Below are 21,336 nucleotides of genomic sequence, written 5' to 3' on the forward strand. Positions count from 1 at the left end.
AAGTAACATAACTTGAAGTTGTTGTGTCTATACCTTAAACAAAGTGTAACCATACCCTAAACAAAAGCGCTGCTTTGCACTTTAGTTGCAATTCTGTAACACACTTGCTCCTTTCTACAACACACTTGCTCCTGCACACTACACACTATTTCATACGTAAGACACTTAGTTCAAAAATGAAATGTCAAGGTACCATTCGGAAAACACATCTATTCAAAATACATCACACATTGCCTAATTGAAAATACTTAGGCGTGTGCCTGAAAACACTTACTTGAAAAACTGAACACCAATCAGCCTGGTACAAAAAGGCCTCCGTTAAGCCATTTGGAGAACTTTGCAAGCATGGAGGCAGGGAGAGCTAGAGGCAGAGGAAGAGGAAGACAGAGAGAGAGAGGAGGACGTGGTCGAAGAGGCCAAGCAAGGGCCATTACTTCAAATGACATAAGAGCAACTTTGGTGGAACAGATTATAAACCATGGTCTGACTGTGAGGGAAGCTGGGCAGAGAGTCCACCCAAATCTAAGCCGTTTCAGTTTCATCCATAATCAGGACATTCTGACTGGACAACAGGTATATCTTCAACTGTCTACTCAATGCAGACTGTATCTAGAGTATTTACAGTACTGTAGCATATCACGTTACCGTATCACATGTACTGTATTGCAGGGTGGCGAATGCTCTTTTTCAAACAAAAGTGGTTGCTTTGTGAAACATATCGTGATAACGTGTCGAGATGTTTCAGTACTGTGTATGGTAAATACAGTTAAGTACAGTAAAAGAAGCAAATAATAACTATTTGTGGTTGCATTTTTCTACAAAATGGCTAGAAGACCTCCTGGGGAAGAGGGGGGGGGTGGGACGCCAGCGCCTGTTCACCCAACAGCAGGAACTGGCCATAGTGAACCCAGTCAGAGCAAACAATGCAATCCGTCTCCACCAGCTACAGCAACAAATACTTGCAGATTGGCACATATTCAATAACATAGATCGAATAAGCGTTTCCGCTATCTGACGCATCTTGGTAAAGCACAACATGACCATGAAGCAACCGTACAGGGTCCTATTTGAGAGGAACAGTATCAGGGTCAAAGAACTTCCACATGAATATGTACAGGTGACTGTTACAGTCCTTGACATTTACAGTACAGAATGGGTGCAATTGTGAAAATTGTGCCAAATTTTTACTTTTTGTGTTTAGCAATCGAAAAAAAAACTGTAAGCCCACACACAATTGTGCTTTTCTGTGTTGACAGTATATTTTTTGTTTTATTTTTGCTTTAACTGAATTTACTGTATTGTAAAATGCACTACTGCAATGTAATGATTTTGGATTGAGTATTTTATCTTTTGGTTGTGAAAACGTGCTTTCTGTGTAACTGAATAAAAAGAGTGAAAACGAAAGACTGCAGTGTTTTATATAAAGTAGAATAGTGTGTTGCTGCTGATCTGAAAGTGCTTTAATAAGATGCAAGTGGGTATCATTTTGTCATCAGAGTGAAATTTTGACATAGGATTGTTAGGTTTTGACAGCAGAGTTTCAATTTGACATAGATGTGAATTGTTTATTTCCCAGTGTTGTGTCTCATTTGCTTGTGTGTAGAGTTTTGACACAATGAGCCAAGTTTTGCAAAACGTGTTCAAGCAACGGGCAAAAACTGTAAGGTGGTGGGTGGTGCTGGGCGGTGAAGGAGCGGTTGGTTAATGAGACCAGCCTTGTGCGGCGACGACGTCACAGGAGCTAAATCAAAATCTCTCATTTTGGAGTGGCAGGGCCGCAAGTTTCAATCGAAGTCCAACATTGACAAATATGTTTCAACAAGGAAAAATGTGATTTCTAGATGATAAAACTCTTTAAAAAAAAAAACAAACAAAAAAAATAAATTAATTAAAAAATTTTTTTTTTCCATCATATTCTCAACACTGTAAAAAAATTATTGAGACAACTTAAAATTTTAAGGCAACCTTTTGCAGTAAAACTTTTGAATTGTGTCAATGATTTGCGATGTCATTGTCCTAAGCGACATTTCACTATTGTACCAATTACATTTATGCTGTTCTGTTAATGGACACTACTATTAATTCTTCGTTTTGCCAATTACAACATGCTGATTTGCTCAATAAGTCATTCAAATAGCTAGCAAAAGCTTATTGACTGCACAATCATTATTTAATTACCTGCATGTCAATAAATTCACAATCCTGAATGGTGGTTCCATACTTTTATTTTATTTACCTGTGCAATGCTGTAACACATTGATAATCCTGTCAAGAATGAAAACTCTGCCCAAAATATAATTGATGCAGTTGATTCTTTTTATTTGCTGACAAAGAAGAGATTTAGACAGTCGGAGCAACAGTAACCAGACCATTATTTGACAATGGATTAATTAAATCCAGAAAATGCCCCCAAGGATAATTTCATGTCAAAGATTGTAGAATAGGCAGGGCTCACTGCAGGAATGTCGGTCAGTTGTCTTGCTGAATTTCTTTTCTTGTCAACCCTTTTCACGTTTATCTTTCTATGGCAGACATCAACCACTCCAGTGATCTTCAAAAAAGAAACAAAAAACAACACTTGCAATTATTAAAAGGCCTGAAATGACACAGAAAAAGAGTTTAAAAAAATTATTTAAAGTGTTTCATATTAATAACTCACGTGGATCTATGTTGGTGCACACATATCCACATGGACTGTTGCAGCACTTGCGACCTCTGCGGCAGTCGCTGTCATGAGAGCATGGTTTCCTGCCACATGGAAAACCCCGAACCATCATTTCGTCAGGGCATTGCCCTTGATTGGCTGAATTGAAAGAAATAGAATAAAAATTTGCAAAGTTATGAGACAATCTGATAATTTGCTCGCCATTCAAATTGAAGCATCTTTTCTGGAAATCAAAACCTTTCACCAAAACATTTACAGCTGCCCAACTGAAAACAAATTTCTTTCAGATTCTGGAAATTGCAAAATAGCATTCAGTCCTGAAACAATTATAACGACTGAAAAATAACACTGAAGTCTAATATTATACATTTGGCTTGATTGTGCATACTTCCCTTCGTGCTGTGCTCCACATTTCGAGGTTATGACATACAGTATTAATGGCTGACATATGTCTCGTATGACCAAAGTCATATGCATAAGTATTTTCTCTAATTTACATAATGACAACAATGAAACTGTACTACACTTATCTAACTTACCAAAAACAAACAGAAATTCTACGATCTTGCAAGAGGTATTTCAGAAATGTGAGTTTATTTCCATCTTACGTTTCGTCACTGCCGTGCACACACGAGCACATCCATCATAGCAGCATTTCTCATGCTTCTCGCATTGACTATCAATGAAGCAAGTGGGAAAAATGACTTCAGAACATATGGGATATGGGAAGCCAGGAAAGATCGGAGGAGGACACACACCAGAGTGATCTGAAAGGAAGGAGAAACCATCATGTTCCAAGAGCTGGGAAAACAATGGCAAAACACATTAATGTGCTTCAGCATCACCAAGACGACTGAATCAGACAAACAGTAACAGACTGAAACAAGTAGAACATTGTCATCCAACTGAAAAACTGTTGACCTTCAATCCCTTCTCCATCGAACATCTCAATATGTTCTACTGCTGCTGATGTTGAAAACAACATAACAATAGAGATATATTTAAAAAAAAAAAAGGATCTTTGTTGATGTAAAAGAGTGCAACACAAACTTACCTCCTAAATGTGCATCTGAGCACCCAATTGCACCCAGAATCAGAATCAACGCACAGACCGCAGGCAGATGTCCAGCCATGTCTCCTCTTCCTGCACACAAGAATGCAACTGTTGTTTGGGGAAAAAAATCTTCAGATATTTATGCTGTTGCAGAGCAGTTCAGTCAGGTCAGAGGATTAGTCTGCTCCTCTTATCACACTCTCTGATTCACAGACAAGGATACTGACACTCATCCTTCCTTTTATTGCTGTTCTGATTTTTGTAGGTGAATTTGTAAGAAGAAAAACTAAGTATATTGGTAAGATATTCAATGATGAATACAGATCACTTTGACTTCTTCATTGTAGGTGATTAAGATTTTCTAAAAGTAGTCTTTTTTGTCCTTCAGCTTTAATTCCTGGACATCTGAGGACTGTGTTCTCTACTTAAAATATTTTTTTGTACTCAGCCTTTGACAGTCAACAATACATTGTTTCATTTCATTCATTTCAATAAAAACAATCAATTTACTCTTTTTATTAATGTCTCTTAGAATTATTTCTACGTATTTCAGTGTCTATTTTTTATTTCTTTTGTGAGATTTGTAAATCTTGTGTCCAAAGATGATCGTTGAAAAACAAAAGTCTTCTCCTCGGCCTGAAACTGGCATCAACAGAAATGAAGAAAAGTTTCAGTGTGATGGCAAAAAGAACATTTATGCTCAAACCCCGGATTAAAGTGTGTCTGTACCTGTTTGCGGTGATGATGCTGCAGTTCGTTTGTCCACTGGTAGCTTTACAGGATCGGCCTGCAGCCTTTTGGGAAATAGCCTGGGCCAAGAAACTCAGGGTTTGAAGAAGACAGTAGCCGATCACCACCCTTGTGTCGCTGGGTTGATGGACAGAGGGACATTTATACTCGCTCGCATCGTCCTATTGGCTACGAAGAGGTCAAAGGTCTCAAAAATGGGGGAAGCCACAGCTGAGATTTCCCCATCTGCTTCAGGCGTTCCAAAGGTGTGTCCTCCTGGTTGAGTAGATGGTCCAGTTTGGCGACTCCTTCCTTCCTCAGGTTGACCCTCAGGCTGGCAGACTGCAGTGCTCGAAACTGAAGAAACGGTTCAAAACAACGGTTCTTCAAACATCCACCTGACTGCTGACCCCCCAGTCACATGTTTGGCGAGACAAACCTGCCAGACATGGCGGACAGAGTGTGGGTTTGAATGTGTGTGTGTGTGCATGCATGCATGTGTGCATGCGTGGCATATATGAAGTTTCTGAATTGTGGTCTTTAGAAAATGTTTCATAATACAAATTATACTTTTTCTCTCATGCTGTCTCGTGCTGTCACTCAACCCTCTGAGCCCTCACTAAGGCATGAAGCCTTTTGTGAACTTTGACCTCTTTTGCTCTTTTGTTCTAATGTGACTTCTACAAGTAGATACAGACATGAAGCTTGAAGTGTGAGGCCTCTGAAAATGATCAAATCAGAACCTGGTAAAATTATTCCATAGGCTCCTCCCAGACAGGAAGTAGCTTCAGGAAGTAGGAGACTCTTTCAAATTCGACGGCTGTGTTCGAAACCGCATACTGCCTACTACATCCTTCCATACTCATACTGCCCATATTGCATCCTGCATACTCAGTCCATCAGACAGTATACAAAGCGTTTACACTACAGCATACTACATAATAACCCACAATGCACTGCACTCCTTCGTGAGCCGAAATCGATCTGCTAAAGCTGATTTCACTTTAGCTCTAAACTCTTCAAATGTATAACTTCATCGAATTTTTTTTTTAATTTTAAATTAGGCGACAAAGTGGCCGTTCAGAGCCCGAGTGTGTCGTTTATCTGTCTGAATACCAACCGTTTATGATTTTGTTCAGACGAATTTGGTGAAATTTTGCTGGCTCCAGCACGGAGGTGTCAGAGAAGCAGAGAAGCAGGGAGAGGGGCAGAGCACACACGAATCCCGGAGTCGCCACGGGGGGCCCCCCCGCCCACTGTGGCAGTCGATTCCCCCGACCCAGCAGCCCGGCCTCCAGACCCGGTCGGGCTTTGGCGGGGGGCGACCGCGGATCACACCGCCGGCCGTCCCCGCCACTCCGACCGGCTTTGCTTGGCAGCGGGGCAAAGACGCGCGGTCTCACCCCACCCACCCGACCCCACCACATCCGCCGGCCGCCAGGCGGTGCAAGCTCTGTCTGGCGCAACCACTGTCCGTCACGTTGCATCTTGGGTGATTTCAGTATTAGTAGTGAACACACGATGTATACTCAACATTTCTTGTGAATGCAGTATGCATCCGGGAACTTCTCGCATACTCAAAATCGCATACTGCCAGTGTCAATGCACTGCATACTCAATAAGTTAGTTTAAGTAGTAGGTAGGGGTGTCCTCACATAGTCGACGATTCGTTCGAAGGGGCCTGATTCGACTGCCAATCACGCAGTCGAAGCATCGAAAAAATGTGATTATTAAACGAGGACCATTCCATTACAGCTGTATGGGGGTGCTGAATGACTGATTTTACATAGAATTGCTTGGTTTTTTTCCCCCAAATAAACATGATATAAAGCCTATTTGATATACATGTTAGCCTATCAAATATACTGTGGAAAAATTTACTTAACTTGTAGTTTTATTCAATATTCTATCTATTTAGTGTCTGTGAATCAACCACCATGGTGAGTGGCACAATCCCATTTTACGCAGAGATCCGTCACAGAGCAGCATCTCGGTGGTGATTTGGCTTAATTTTAAAAGTCTTACAATGTCGGAAAAAAAACAGAACTTCAGACCAAGTCAAAGATGATCCAAAAAAAGTCAAATGCAAATTGTGTCCTTTCATATCACTTCACAACAACATAGCTTTCCACATTAAACGGGTAAGTAGCCAGATAATTGGGCTATTAAAAGACGGTTCTGTTACTCAATTCTCATTTTTAATGCTGACTTTTATTTCGTTTAATTGTAATATTTTAGGTTATTATTATATTATTATTTTTATTTATCTAAAAGGCTAATTCTATTTAATTTAGTGTTTGTTTTTGCATGGATGTTGCGCTGCGAAACGGACCGACACAGTGCAATTAAGCCTTTCATTTAATTTGAGCAGATAATGTGAGAAACTGTTTAGCCAAAAAATGTGAGCTTATCTGCAGAGATTATAGATACAAACAAATAACATGCTTTAGCCCGTTTGTTAGAAGAGGGTTTGGTTCTGGTCATTTGAACTATACTTCATTTGTTTGATGTTTAGAGTTACCTACACTTTGTTCCAGTCTGTGTTTCAGTGTGTAGGAAAAAAATAAGTGTTGTTTTACCTGCCTGTGCTGTTTTTTTTTTTTTTTTAATTATTTGTATTTTTTATTATTATTAGTGCAATCAGGGCCGGCTGTGGGTATAGGCGCCCCGACGCTCCGTGTGCTGTGTGAGCACCGCTCTGCATTGTGCTGCGCTGCTCCGACTCCCCGTGTAGGCACGCTCTGCACCACTTTTTCTCTGATTCAACCTGAATAGCAGAGAGCCAGCTGAGCAGGTTGTGTTGCACTTTCCTTAACTGTTGAATGTGTTTGAAGGTGAGTGGAACAACAAGGCATGACAACAATAACAATGATATAAATGTGCCTTAAGCCAGATATACTCTGTATATTTGAATCATGCCTCAGCGGGGACTCACAGCCAGTCAGGCCTTCTCTGCTGGTCTAAGCAAGACAGGATTTTATATATTTTCATGTTATTAATAAGAGGAAAGACACAGATTTGGAAAGGCCCATCAAGTCTGCAGAGTGAATGATAGGGGTCGAGCTGCCCTCCAGGCCGGGAAACGGGCAGGCGACATCTCTGCAGACCCCTCAAACCCTGCGCACAAACTCTTCAAACTCCTTCCAGCTGGTAGGTGTTGCAGAACCCTGCACACCAAAACGAGCAGAGACAGAGTCACCCTTTTTTGGGAATGTTTCTATTTCTTTAACCTAATTTCAGTGCTTCGTATCTTCTTCATTTCTGTTGCTGCTCCTTTTTTCCCTTCAGAGAGTGAAGTATAAATTGGAGTCAAATTCGTTTCGTTTCGTTTATTTGGGCATATCACATAACAAACATATCAACAAGAATATGCAAAACCATTCAATGACAGCCCAAAAGGAGTAGGCTGAAGCAGAAGCTTATCAGTGCCTACCCCTTCCCATATCTCATAATTATATCACTGAGGGTCACATGGCAATGTTGTTGTATTTATACATGTTTTATCATCCATACCCAGGCCATTTCACAGTAACATGTGCATGTGCCTGCCTATGAATGTGTGCGTGTCATGTCGTACACAATTTATGTCCTGGCATGCCACACAAGTGTGTGTGCATGCCTGGACATGAGCTACATCATTAACCACACATAATCATTATTTATCATTATTCAAACCAAGAAAACAATATTTCATATTATTACAGTATACTCATAATCATACTATGTCTGACAGTATTATTATATTTTGTGTGTTCATTATCCGTACCCAGGCACATGCATCCTAACACGTGCATGTGCCTGTTTATGAGCGTGTGTATCTAGAGTAGGATTTAAAATCCTTCTTTTCACCTATAAAGCTCTGAACGACCAGGCCCCATCATATCTTAAAGACCTATTAGTCCCATACTGCCCCAGGAGAACGCTTCGTTCTCAGAGTGCTGGTCTGCTGGAGGTTCCTAGGTTTTCTAAGGCCCTGTCCACACGGAGCCAAGCTCAGACAAATCCGCACAAATATTTGTACTAAGTCACCCATCGTCCACACGGAGCCAGCATCACAGGGCTCTGAAAATGACAAAATTTGAAGCTGGGTCCCAGAGTGGAAAAATCTGAAGACGCCCCTGAGACGTCTCCGCTGTTTCGCCTTTGCCGCACATATTTATTGAGAGGATTGCGTCATCGCCCCGCTTCTACCACAGGACGCATGCGCGGAAGTCCGACAGAAACACAACAACAATGGCGCTTCAAAATGTCTTTTAAATATCTGTGCAAAATAATAATTGTACCTCGTCGTCTGTCCACACCAAACTTTCCTTAACTTTCGCTCGGGAGGTAGCCGTCTTTGCGTTTGTTTGCAATACAACGTGAATACAACGCGTTTTTATATGCATACGCACTACCCAACAATTACTGCACTGCAGCACCACCAGTAGGCGTGGTTATGTATTACAGCATTTACATGCGTCAACCGTTCACTAATGTGGACGCTTTTTTTTTTTTTTTTTTTTGCTGACTCCGTCTTTATGCAATTCGTTTTGTAAAATATGACCGTTGTGGCTCAGTGTGGACAGGGCCTAAAAGTAGAAGAGGGGGGCAGAGCTTTCAGCGACCAGGCTCCTGCCATGTGGAACCGGCTCCGAGTTTCAGTGAGGGAGGCTGACACAGTCTCTGCTGTCAAAGCTTGGCTGTTTAGTAAAGCTTACAGTTCGGGCTGGTTCAGGCCTTCCTGGACCGTTTTCTTAGAGAAGCTGCCATAGGTTAAGACTGTTGGAGAACCTAATCTGAGCTTCTCTTCTCTCCTTTCTCACTCAACATGTTTCACTACAGGCCATTAACCATTGTCTTATACTCCAGGATCCCTGAGGCTCCTCATCTGAGTCCTCCAGCATTGATCCACCTGCATCACCCAGTGCAATGCTGGGCTGAGTCAGAAAAACAGTCTGTCTGTCCTCCCCTTTTCTCTCTTGTTTGAGTTATATTTTTTTTAGTTAAATGTTTTAGTTCTGTTTGAAACTGTACTAACATGGAAAAAGCAGTGTTTTAGGTTTTGACATTTTCTGTTCTGTCAAACCTGCCTGTGAGCTGGCTCCGCCTCCCATCCCGTCAGTGAGGAGAAAGACCAGGTGGAACTAATCACCTGGTTAATGTCCCCAGCTGGCTGGGTGTGGAGGAGACACCTGTGTTGCAGCCTTCCTGCACATGAAGCAGGATGCAGCTCACCCAACCTGTACATAAAACAGTAAAGGTGTTCCTCTCTGAGACTAACCTGTGCAAAAAACTCTTCACAACTGTGGATGGACAGCTGGCGTTTCACATAAAGAGCCTAAAAGAAACGTGGTACACTCTACTAAAGACTAAAAAGCCTCAAGAAACTGACAAAGAACAAAGAAATCTGATAGAGAGCCTGAAGAGGCCCCTCAACTCTGGGCCCGGGACAACAGACCCGTCTGTCCCCCTCTGTCGGCGGGCCTGCCCCCAGGACATCCCACAATACCCCAGTTTTGTCTGGTCTTCATTGGCTTCCTGTCAAGACTCATAGTGATTTCAAAATGACGGTTCTACTTTCTGAGCGAACCCTTCGGTCTTCTGACCAGAAACTCCCGAATGTCCCAAAGACATAAGTTAAACCCAGGGAGACCGATCTTTTCAGGTTGTATCAAACTCTGTAACCACTTGCCCCTGTCTCTCTGAATGAACTCCTTCAAAAAGGACTGGGAGGCTCTTTTATTAAAGGAAGCTTTTAGCTGAATATTCACTTGATAAATCTGTGAACTGTAAATATGTATTTTACCTTGTTCTGTACAGCATTTTTTTTTTTAATGAATTTATATGAGAAAAGTACTTTCTAAAAAAATCTTTACTGACTTGCTGACTTAAAGGAGCCTTAAGGAGTTTTGCACGTTTTATGCGAAACAGCGTCCCCTGCAGGCCTTGGGCGTAATGCAGCTTAGTGAAAAACTCATCCCTGTGGCTCGCGTGCAAGGAAGAGGGGAACTCTGTCTTCGCTCGTTTAGAAGCGCTCAAGTAAGATTTAAGCTTCTTTTACCTGGTGGAGTCTGTGCTGGAGCTGTGGCAGTGCTCGAAGCCAGTCTTTTCTTACTTTGTGGAAGATCCTGCTCAGTTGTTGCTCACTGAGCATCTGGCGGCGTAATGGCGGACAAATCGAAACTCAAGGAGCCGGAGCGCGCATTACGTCATTCCTTTCAAATTCTCCCCAAAAAAATGCTGGTACTGGCACTGCAACTTTCAAGTGACAATTTAATGCTGTTAGAGGTACTTGTAATGAATATGTCAGGGCACATTGTACACATCATTAAAAATGTGTAACATATTTATGGTGGAAAATAAGTATTTTTAAGGTTGTAAAACTCCTTAATGCACCTTGAAGAAAAAGATTAAATCGATCCCTCACATGAAGGTGAAGCACGAGAACAAGATCTTGACTGCCGTTTGTTCTCTTTTGTAAAAATTATCACCTGACAGAGAATAGATAAATAATGCCTATAAAGCAAAACTACAAATACCTGACCCAATAAATATGAACCTGTATTGGGAAATATATCCATATATGACATTGATGTGATTGTGAATATACATGACAAACACAGAGCCGATTGTGAGCCAGTTGACTCTTTATATTTGCTGATAATGAAGAGATTTAGACTGTCGAAACAAAAGTTGCCAAACCACTAGCTGACAAGGGATTAATCACATAAAGATTAAATCCTGTTCAAATCTGTAATCAAATGTGTACTGAAGTGTACAAACAGTTGATGAAGTTGAAAGTTATTACATAATTTGGATTCGCCCTTTTTTGGAAAAAAAAAAAGTCAAAACATATGTCAGCATTCAAGAAACCCAGAAAGTAAACCCAAGGATGTAGAATTTAGTGTGGTTGAAGATTGTTGAATCAGCAGCGCTCTCTGCAGGAACGGCAGCAAGTTGTCTTTCTGCATTTCTTTTCTCCTCAACCTTTTTCATCTCCAACTTCCTCTGACAGACATCAACCTCCACGGGGGTTAAATGTCTAAAGAAGAGAAGAAAAACAACACAATCAAAAAAATCTCCAAAGCTACATAATAAGTGTTTGAATTAAAAAAAAAAAAATCTTGAGTTTGTTGTCTTGATAACTCACATTCATATGGCGGGGCACACACAATTTCACATTGATTGAGATTCAAGCAGCACTTCCAGTTGTCGCGGCATTGATAGTCATGAGAGCACAGTCGTTGTGCCGGGGGACAGAGCAACCAATCAACCACGCGAACAGGGCGACATTTTCCTGGCTTGTCTGAAATAAAAGAAAAATAAAAATATCCAAAGTTATAAGATAATCTGAAAAATTTCTAGTTTTTCAAAATGTGACAAACAGACTTTTGTTGAAATCAAAACAATTCAACAAAAAGTTCCCCTTGAGCATGTCAACTTTAAAATGTGGGATGGTTCAAATTCCACATTTGTGAGTATTTTTTGATATGAAACTTTTTATAATTAAAATACATGTTCTACTTCTGTTAAAAAATGAGATAACGTCATTTTTGTGCATTAAATTGGTGACTTTTTGTTTTGATTACAAGTTGACATGATGTGATTAATCACAATTAATTGTGGTCAGATTTGTGATTAATTAATTGGTGACAAATGTTTTAAATGATTGACACCACTAATACCTTGAAGAGGTATTTGAGGCTTGACTTATATCTTACCTTTAGGCATGCACACATGTGCACATCCATTGTGGCAGCATTTCTCATGTTTGTTGCAGTCGCTGCTGTGGGAGCAAACAGCAAACCTGGCTGTCAGACAGAAATCTGAACCACTGGAGTAGGCTGGAGGAGGGCACAGACCAGGGTCATCTGAAAAGAAAAAGAACTCATCATGTTCAATGAGCTGGAGAAAAATGTATGGAAAGAGCAGGTTGTACATTGCTGTGAGGTGGGCTGTCAGACAAACTGGATCCAATCCAGTTGCAAACAACTGGACTCGACACACCCTCACACGGATCTCATTTATGAACTGTCTACTTTTAACAACAACAGCACTGCCGATCTCATCTCCAGGTGCACCCTGCTTTGATTTTATGGATAAAGGACATTTTAAAATATAGACCAAAACAGGTGTTTTTAAAGGGGTTTAAATCCAGGTCAATGGCTGTGCAGACAGGTCTCCCCAAGGGCTGTGCTCTGTCTCCCATCCTCTTCTCTGTATACACTAACAGCACCTCCTGCAGCTGAGAAGGAATGGAGCTTCTAAAATGCCCGGATGACATGGCTTTGCTAGCCAATCTGGCTCACTCCTAGACAACGCAACAGTGCCAGCAGGAAGACCACCCTGATCCAAACATTTTAGGAAAGCTCATCAGAGCTAAATATCTCTAAATCAAGGGAGCTGCGCTGTGGGATGAGAGGGACAAACCTGGAGCGCCTGTTCCAACCGCTCAACATCCACAGTCAGATGGTGGAGCAGGTACAGAGTTTTAAGTATCTTGGGACAGAGATCCATATGTGCCTGTCCTTCACACAACTTGCTGACTCCATTTAAAAGAAGTCACAGGAGCATCTCTACCTGCTCAGGAGACTAGGGACTTTTAACGTCAGCAAATACTCATTAAATCCATGTTCATCGACATTTCATCTTGGTTCAACTTCCTCACTGCTGCCACCAAAATAAAACTCGATCGCATCATAAACCAAGTCATTAAAATAACCAGATCATTCCAACTATCTCTGACTGAACGAGAAGTGCTCAGTGGTGAAAAAATACATTCCTCATCACTAAGGACCTAGAAAGAAAACATAAAAATATTCACAAAAGATTGATCTTGGTTGGTGAATAATAAAGTGTAAGACACACTTACCTCCGGGAATAGACATTGCGTCTGAGCGCCAAACTGCACCCAGAATCAGAATCAATGCACAGACTGCAGGCAGATGTCCAGCCATGTCTCCACTTCCTGCACTCAAGACTGCAACTGTTGTTTGTCCAAGATCTCTGAATATATATACCGCAGCAGAGCTGCTATGGCCGAGGATTGGTCTGCCTCTTTTTTTATCACACTGTCTGATTATTGGTCAAGAAGAGGAGAAAGCTCTCCAAAGTGGGGGCAGGTTTGTCAGCTCTGTCCATGTGACAGAATAGATTTCCCCATCTGCTTCAGGCTTTCCAAAGACCTGTCTTTTTGGTTGAGCAGATGGTTCAGTTTAGTGACTCCTTCCTTCCTCAGGTTGACTTTCAGGCCGGTGGACTGCATGACTGACGTCTGAAGAAACCTGTTGAAAACAAAGTTTCTTCAAATATCCATCTGATTAGTGTCTCTCAAGTTGTGTTTGATGAGACAAACCTGCCAGGCATGCAGGTCAGAGGTGGAAAATGGAGTTAAACCAGATAAATCCCCTCAAGTTAAATTCATCAGTGTCCATCAGGAAGAGATGCTTATCATAGCTGAGCCACCCACCCTTCTCAGCAGCAGGAGCAATCCTGCTTCACAGTCAAAGAGCCAAAGCTGTGCACTGTGAGTCTGAAAGCTGCTACTTCGGACCTGATGTCTGTTAATCCTTGCTTCCCTTCAGCCACTAACAGATTGAAGGCTGCAATCCTCACCCAGTGTTTACCAGACCAGAAAAAGTCCAGGAAGATCCTCTGAACCTTCTACATTTTTCCTTTTGGTGGGGTCACTGTGACCAGTATTTGCCAAAGAATCATCACTGCCAAGTTAGCAGTAAAAGTTAAGAGTCTGGGTTTCATCCACGACAGCACGCCACCATTCCAATCTCAGATCAAAAACATTACCTGGTCTGATTACCTCCACCTGTGTGATATTAACCATCTCCACCTCTCCCTCACCCCTCACTCCACCACTATCCTCATTCACAGTCTTGTCATTCCTACCTCAATTATTGCAACAACTCCCCCCTCTCCGGCCTCCTGCAAAAGTCCCTCTACAAATTCCAGCTGCTTCAGAACTCTGCTCCCCAGATCCTCACTAAAACTCCCTCATCCACCACATCACCTCCATCCCACAGTAACTCCACCGGCTCCTGGTCAAGCCACATATTATCGACAAAGTCCTCCAGTACACCTTGAAATCCATCCAGAACCCGACCCCTCCGTACCTCTCTGACCTCTAACAGCTTGCCACCCCGTGCCTCTCCCTCAGATCCACCTCGTTCATTTACCTGACTGTCACTCAAGTTTTTGTCGTTCGTGGTGAGATTTACAGAGGGAAAGTGATCAATTTAATGTTCAATATTGTTTCTTGGGATCAAGAGAAAGTGCTTGATAGGTGAGATCAATCCTCTTTGTTTTCAGCACTAATGGTTTTGATGTTGGTGAGGAGTTCATAAATTGGGTTGGTTTATAGAATGATGGTGAGCAGTGCGTGGCTAAAATGGGCGCCAGTTTGAGCTGATGATAGTCAGTAGGGATGGGACCGATCTCGCGAGATGTAAATGCCGCAAGATTGAGTACGTTTATATAAAGGCAAAAACTCTTTATTAACTGGAATATTGACGGAATAATACATTACATGGCGCACAGCCATATAAACAAGTGCAAAACCTGAATATGCTCATATTCATATTTAAAAACCCGGTTGAAAGGGATATGAAATACTGTTCTGCGCATGTTCTATCTGCAAGGAATCTTGGTCTTTTGAGTACACAAACTACTTGTGATACAGTTTAATTGATACGACGTAAAGAAAATGTGCGTCAACGATCGTTCAGTTCTTCTCTTTTATTGAAAAAAACGGTGCATCGCATCAATGAACATTTTACCACGTCTTGCCGGCTCACACTATTTTTCTAACAACATGCAGAAAGAGCCTGCAGCGGCTGCGGCGCCCTTCTTCTTCTGTGGTGTCTGTGTAAAATAAGGTTGAACATGCAAACAGCACACCTAGTGGCATGAAGTGCAAATGCAGTCATGGCGTCGTTTGTGCGCCGCGGTTTGAAAGGGAATAGGCGAACTAGGCGGCTGCCTAGGGCGCAGTGTAGAGTGGACGGCGCCGTGGCCGTACAAGGGGCACTCCGACCCGACACTCCGTGCTCCGACGCTGCATGTGAGTACCGCGACGCTCCCCACAGCTCAGCACCAACACCCCCCCCCCCCCCAGTCTCGTCTCTCATCTCGTCTCGATCTCGTGGACTCAATCTTGCGAGACATCTCGTCTCGTGGAATTTGTGTCTCGTCCCACCCCTAATAGTCAGTCATCAGGCCTCTGCAGTGCAGGTTGAAGGGTTTGGAGGAACAGTCTCTCTTTGCCAGAGTCAGTAGCAATTTATGTTTCTCAAACTGTTTGAGCCAATGCAGACATGGCAATATCTTCATAAAATGTCAAAATGTTGTTTACCGATGGCAGGAAATACTTTCAACTTATGACAAAACAGCATCAGCATGGCTGAGCTGGACGACAAGTGACACTTCACTGATTGGACAGTCATACAATAACACAGTGTTGCCTTCAGTGGTTGGCTTCAGGGCCACTCAGGAATGTTGAGGAGGTGGATGGGGTGGCTTGGCTATGATAAGCAGTTCTTCCTGGTGGACATAGATGAAGGGGACGTGACTGGTCTGACTCCATTTTACACCTCTGTCCTCCATGTCTCGCAGGTCTGTCTCGCAAAACACACAACTGTGGGGACACTTGTCAGGTGGAAGTTTTTGAATAAACTTTTTTGTTTTCAACAGGTTCTTCAGACTCCAGTACTGCCATCTACCAGCTTGAGGGTCAGCCTGAGGAAGGAGGGAACCACCAAACTGGACATGTACTCAACCTGGAGGACACACCTTGGAAAGCCTGAAGCAGATGAAGAAACCTCATCTGTCACATGGACAGAGTTGACAAACCTGCCCCCACACTGAAAAGTTTTGTCCTCTTCTCAGGGTGAAAGATGGAGCAGACCAATCCTCGAACTGAACAGCTTTGCAACAGTTTATATATATCCAGAGATCTTGGTCAAACAACAGTTGCAGTCTTGATTGCAGGAAGTGGAGACATGACTGGACATCTGCCTGCAGTCTGTGCATTGATCCTGATTCTGGGTGCAATGGGCGCTTTGATGCAAAGTCTATTCAAGGGCCCGAAGGCAATTGTGTCTTACACTTTATTATTCACCAACAAAGATCAATCATTTGTGTTTATTTTTGTTATGTTGTTTTCAATATTAGCCCAAATTGAATTCAATGGCAGCAACTCATATCATAAAAGTTGGGATGGTAAGATTGAAGATGGACTATCTGTTTTTTAGCTTTGATTTTAATGTTTTAATTGTTCAGGCTGTTGATGTTTCTAATCTTTGGCTGAGTCTTCTTGGTGATGTTCTGTTTGAAGCACATTAAAGTGTTTTGCTAATTTTTTTTCCACCTCATTGAACATGATGATTTGATTTCCTTTCAGATCACGCCGGCTTCTGCCCTCCTCCAGCCTATGCCAACAATCCACACATGTGTGATGCTGTCCCACTGATCCTTTGCACCGTGACAGTTACTGCCACAAATATGAAAAATGTTGTGACAATGGATGTGGGCGTACGTGCGTGACAGCGATTGGCGGTAACATGGAAATCAAGTCATCTTTTGAAACCCCTCTTATAATATGATAGCAAATGAGTAGATTTTTTTTTTGTCAGAGAAAAAAAATTCTTCAATAAATGACACTTTTTGTTACATTACTAGTTTATCTATTTTATTTTGGCATCAAATAAATGAGACTTTACAATGTAACACATCACAATACCAGATTCACTGCTTCTCACTCAACTGAATTACAGTTGTCACAGTCAGCGATTCATCGCAGGAGAAAAACCAAGAGACAGCCTGCATCGCATCGACACCAAGAGGTCATTAAGGTTTACTTTAGGAAAACTGAAATATATTGAGAAACCAAGACATGGGATGACAATTTATTATATAAATTCAGATGGCACAATAAATGGAAAATGAAAAGGTTTTGTGCTTGTAGTTTGAGACTAGTTGTTTCAGACTGTTGCTGTGTTTCATCTTCAGTTTGTGTCCTCATATTTTGTCTTTATACATCTTTTTGCATATGACCCAACCCACCCCACCCTGAACAATAACAGAAACAAGAAATAATCAGAAATACAGAATGAATTGATCTGAAAAAATCATATAAATTTCAGTTTTTCATTATATTTAATGTAATAAATGAACAAGAAAGCAATCAACATATTATTGCTAATTTGCGCATGGTTTTAAAGCTGTTGCAAATCGTTTTGACTGCATTCTGTAATTCCAACCTTAAAATCATATAGTCATGACACATTCATTTTTCATGCTTTCTCAGACATTACTGTTTTTATCCAATTTTATCTGTGAAGTCAAAGTTGTAAGTCCCTTTTTTCAGGACACTCACAACAGTTTAATATGTGTTCAGGTGGGTCACTGTTAACTTTTTGGTGACATTTTTTGATTCCAACAAAATACTTATCATCACAATTTGAAATAGTAAGAAGTTGTCAGATTGTTCCATAACTCTGCATAGTTCTTGTTTTCATTCAGTTTAAAAAGTCCAACCATTCACATTGAAAAGTCTTTGCTGTGTCCCAGTAGACAATGCTCTCGTGACTTTGAATGCTGCTGTAACTGGAAGGGCTGCAATTAACAAAGTGGCCGTGCTGTGCCACATGGAACTGAGTTACATGAAAACTCGAGAGATTTGTTTTTCAAAGGCTTATATTATACTTTTGGGCCTTTTTTTCTAATTGCAAGTGTTGTTTTTCTTCTCTTTTTTAGTTGTTCTTTGGCGTTTTGGTTGATATCTGTCAAAGAAAGTAGGAGGTGAAGAAAAACTCAGCAAGACAACTGGCTGCCGTTCCTGCAGAGAGCCCTGCTGATTCAACAATCTTCAACCACACTAAATCCTACATCCTTGGCTGTACTGTCTGGGTTTCTTTCATGTCAAAATACATCAAGATTTAAAAAAAAAATGGTGACAACCTGCTTTCTGATATTTCAACTTGATCACCTATTTGTGCATTTTGATACACATTTGATTACCCATAAATTTGAATCTTTGTACGATTGATCATTTGTCGAATAATGGTACTTGTTGGTCTGACTGTCTGTCTCCTCATTATTGGCAAATAAAATGAAACAACTGCATCAAAACTTGCTCTGTTTTGTCATGCATATTCACAATCACAGCAATATCATATATGAATAGTTATAATTAATATTAGGTCCATATATTAGGTCAGATATAGTTTTGCTTTCGAGGCATTATTACTAATCTGCTCTATCAAGAGATTTTTCTTTCAAAGGTTAAAAGAGTACTCCGAAGATGTTTGGAACCGACGCCCTATCCCTATCATTTACAAAGTGAGATAAGCTCATAAATACCTTTATTGTGTCTGTACGTCCAGTGGCTGGCTCCCAGCTGTTAGCATCGTAGTTAGCTTAGCCAGTCCAGGGGATGGCGTATTAGCACATGAAGTGAATCCAAATGGTTATAAAACATTTTAAAAGACGTGTTTTCTTTTCAAACCGTTTAAAATGTTTTGATTCACACAGATCGGCACAAGCATAGTGATCCGCGGAAGGACTAACCGGCGCACAGCGGCTGAGGCTATGGCTGTTACTGCTGTGCTCCGGTATTGAGCTTGGAACCGACGTCACCGCGCCATGCATTGTGGGACGGCGCGCGACAGCCGTAAACAACACTTTCAGTTCAGAGGTCAACAAAACAACAAAAACATTTATCTCAACACTGGGCGGTCATGGAAGAGAGGTGTGAGCGGACCATGATGAAATATTGGTGAACTAATGGGTTTTTGGACAATTAAGCCGTTTTAGGAGTGGCGTTACCGATGCCCCGTCTGCTTGACGTATACGGATGTCCGCCACTCGATTTTGGGATCTAAATTTGTCCCGAAGCACTGTTTCGATCAGAAAAGCCTTCTGGGTGATTAGCCCATTTTTGTGACGTTTGTGCTGGGTTTCTGTTTGTCCTTTCTGTGATCGGTGGGATTCAATGTGCATAGCTTGTCAAATTTAAAATACTTATCATTTGCACTTTTTTTTTTTTTGCTGGTGTTACTCACAATAAAGTTAGGGTTCTTTTTTTTTTTATAAGAAACCTCGTGTCTGGTGCTAATTTAGACTCCAGTAATTTCAGTAGTTTTATTTCCTGTGTTTAGTGCCATATTTAATGGGTCCATTTAACCCAAAGGATATAAGGTTGAGTTTGATTACAGTTTTTACCCATTGCTTGAACACTATAGACACATGCTTAAACCAAAGTAACATAACTTGAAGTTGTTGTGACTATATCTTAAACAAAGTGTAACCATACCCTAAACAAAAGCGCTGCTTTGCACTTTAGTTGCAATTCTGTAACACACTTGCTCCTTTCTACAACACACTTGCTCCTGCACACTACACACTATTTCATACGTAAGGCACTTAGTTCAAAAATGAAATGTCAAGGTACCATTCGGAAAACACATCTATTCAAAATACATCACACATTGCCTAATTGAAAATACTTAGGCGTGTGCCTGAAAACACTTACTTGCAAAACTGAACACCAATCAGCCTGGTACAAAAAGGCCTCCGTTAAGCCATTTGGAGAACTTTCCACATGGAGGCAGGGAGAGCTCGAGGCAGAGGAAGAGGAAGACAGAGAGAGAAAGGAGGACGTGGTCGAAGAGGCCAAGCAAGGGCCATTACTTCAAATGACATAAGAGCAACTTTGGTGGAACAGATTATAACCATGGTCTGACTGTGAGGGAAGCTGGGCAGAGAGTCCACCCTAATCTAAGCCGTTTCACAGTTTCATCCATAATCAGGACATTCTGACTGGACAACAGGTATATCTTCAACTCTCTACTCTACAGACTGTATCTAGAGTATTTACAGTACTGTAGCATATCACGTTACCGTATACACAGTACTGCATTGCAGGGCGGCTAATGCTCTTTTTCAAACAAAAGTGGTTGCTTTGTGAAACATACTGTGATAACGTGTTGAGATGTTTCAGTACTGTGTATGGTAAATACAGTTAAGTACAGTATATACAGTACTGTAAAAAGAAGCAAATAATAACTATTTGTGGTTGCATTTTTCTACAAAATGGCTAGAAGACCTCCTGGGGAAGGGGGGGGGGGGGGACGCCAGCGCCTGTTCACCCAACAGCAGGAACTGGCCATAGTGAACCCAGTCAGAGCAAACAATGCAATCCGTCTCCACCAGCTACAGCAACAAATACTTGCAGATTGGCACGTATTCAATAACATAGATCGAATAAGCGTTTCCGCTATCTGACGCATCTTGGTAAAGCACAACATGACCATGAAGCAACCGTACAGGGTCCTATTTGAGAGGAACAGTATCAGGGTCAAAGAACTTCCACATGAATATGTACAGGTGACTGTTACAGTCCTTACATTTACAGTACAGAATGGGTGCAATTGTGAAAATTGTGCCAAATTTTTACTTTTTGTGTTTAGCAATCGAAAAAAAAAAACTGTAAGCCCACACACAATTGTGCTTTTCTGTGTTGACAGTATATTTTTTTTTTTTTTGCTTTAACTGAATTTACTGTATGTAAAATGCACTACTGCAATGTAATGATTTGGATTGAGTATTTTATTTTTGGTTGTGAAAACGTGCTTTCTGTGTAACTGAATAAAAAGAGTGAAAACGAAAGACTGCAGTGTTTTATATAAAGTAGAATAGTGTGTTGCTGCTGATCTGAAAGTGCTTTAATAAGATGCAAGTGGGTTCATTTTGTTCAAGAGTGAAATTTTGACATAGGATTGTTAGGTTTTGACAGCAGAGTTTCAATTTGCATAGATGTGAATTGTTTATTTCCCAGTGTTGTGTCTCATTTGCTTGTGTGTAGAGTTTTGACACAATGAGCCAAGTTTTGCAA

The 21,336-nt window shown here is 41.3% G+C and overlaps 1 long non-coding RNA gene across 1 annotated transcript; it reads left to right on the forward strand.

The window, feature by feature from the left end:
* The first annotated feature begins 16,923 nt into the window (after nt 1-16,923).
* On the forward strand, nt 16,924-18,391 carry LOC115407508 (uncharacterized). The gene is made up of 2 exons (XR_003933636.1): nt 16,924-16,997; nt 18,198-18,391. It is a non-coding gene; the product is annotated as an uncharacterized LOC115407508 (long non-coding RNA).
* The last annotated feature ends 2,945 nt before the right edge of the window (nt 18,392-21,336 follow it).

Source organism: Salarias fasciatus, chromosome 20 (assembly GCF_902148845.1).
Source record: "Salarias fasciatus chromosome 20, fSalaFa1.1, whole genome shotgun sequence".
Taxonomy (NCBI): domain Eukaryota; kingdom Metazoa; phylum Chordata; class Actinopteri; order Blenniiformes; family Blenniidae; genus Salarias; species Salarias fasciatus.